Raw genomic sequence first — 1,321 nt, forward strand, 5'->3', positions numbered from 1 at the left:
ACACACCGAGACAAAAATAAACTGCAGCTGGAGGATCATCAACTGAGTGAACAACGCTCTTTGGTCTGCCCGAAACTTGTTGGTCTTCCAGTGCAGAGTTGTCCCCGACCGAGTGTTGCAGACTGGCACATTCCAAGGTCCAGGACTATGAGCTGAGGGACGCACTAAAGCTTGGGGCAGCCACCACAAAGGCCCAATGGGGAAAGGTCGCTGTCTACGACCTTTCTGCCATAGTGTACTGAGGGGCTGGGAAAGGTATAGACCCCTCGGGCTGTATGACTCACATTGAACGTATGCAGTAAATGCTAATGGTATTATAATTGTATTGAAGCACCTCAGAGTGCAACAGGATGTATGTTGATAACTCCAATACCATAGCACTGTCTGACTGTCTGTAATGACCATATTGAAATGGCTGTAATATTCATTGATTGTATTGAAGCAGCTCGTGATCCATGTCTAAAAGTTGATGGCGATTTAGAAATGTTTTGTAATGTTCTTTCAGACATTTTATGAATAAAGTATATTTGTCCAAAAAAGAAGTGTTCTCCCAGGATGAGTCCAGCCCATTGCACTTCAGGTGTGCTGATGCCTGCGATGTCCCCAAATTCGGGATACTCGACTGTAAAATTTATGGTAGCGGGAGGACTGCATTTGCGCTCTCCCCTGATTAACTAATTAATGTCAGAATTTACTGTAACATATCGGTTAACAAACAGACCTCTGTTGCATGTACTACAAAGTACTTAGAATCACAGAATCACACAATGCAGAAGTGGCCCTTCAGCCCATCGAGTCTGCACCGACACGTGAGAAACACTCGAAAAATTACAGGGGTTAGTAGGCATGTATATGGAGAGGCAAACAGTGTTATTGTTTCGAGCTCCAAGATCGCCAATATCTGTAGTATTTTGCTTTTATCCTAATGTTGACATTTGAGGGTGCTCTGCACTCATTGCACCTATAATGATTTCCTCTCTGCTCCAATGCTTGTTTAAAAGTTAATATTGATAGCAGCGACTAGTTCACAGGATGAGCGAGGGGGAGAGAAGGGGCAAGATGATATACCTGTACAGGTGAGTGAGGCTCCCCATCAGTTCAGGCTGTGTCTGCCTGGGCTCTGAGAGACAGCAGTAGCTGGTTCACACAGAGTGAGGGAGGGGTGGTGGGGAATAGAGTGGGGGTGCAGGATAATGTATCCGTTCAGGCAATTGAGGCCTCCCCCAAGGTCCATCAGCACACTATGCCTGCTCAGCGTCCCTAAGGGCTATTGTAATTGGTTCAAAGTGAGTGAAGAGGTTGGAATGGTGGAGGGAGGTAG

The sequence above is a fragment of the Cetorhinus maximus genome, chromosome 21 (genome assembly GCF_964194155.1).
Source record: "Cetorhinus maximus chromosome 21, sCetMax3.hap1.1, whole genome shotgun sequence".
Lineage (NCBI taxonomy): Eukaryota > Metazoa > Chordata > Chondrichthyes > Lamniformes > Cetorhinidae > Cetorhinus > Cetorhinus maximus.